This window comes from Penaeus monodon, chromosome 19 (genome assembly GCF_015228065.2).
Source record: "Penaeus monodon isolate SGIC_2016 chromosome 19, NSTDA_Pmon_1, whole genome shotgun sequence".
Classification (NCBI taxonomy): Eukaryota; Metazoa; Arthropoda; class Malacostraca; order Decapoda; family Penaeidae; genus Penaeus; species Penaeus monodon.
The window spans coordinates 27,085,159-27,085,361 of record NC_051404.1 but is presented as its reverse complement, the minus strand read 5'-3'; the positions used below and the strand labels follow the sequence as shown (position 1 = coordinate 27,085,361).

Genomic DNA, 203 nt, shown 5'->3' with positions numbered 1-203 from the left:
CAGATCCAAGGGGTTAAGATTATAATAAGAAAGGAAGTGATAGCAATAGTACTGGGAATAATTCTGATAATAAAATTAATTATAGTGATCGTGATAATGTCAGTGAAGATGATGATGGTGATTTTGCTAAAATGAGTAAATACCCATTTTAACTGGGTGCTTTGTTGCCCATACATAGGGCCATATCCTTTCTGAAGGGTGTG

The 203-nt window shown here is 35.0% G+C and overlaps 1 protein-coding gene across 1 annotated transcript in view; it reads left to right on the top strand.

The window, feature by feature from the left end:
- Positions 1-203, top strand: part of LOC119585373 (carnitine O-palmitoyltransferase 2, mitochondrial-like) — an 11,830-nt gene that overhangs the window by 9,189 nt on the left and 2,438 nt on the right.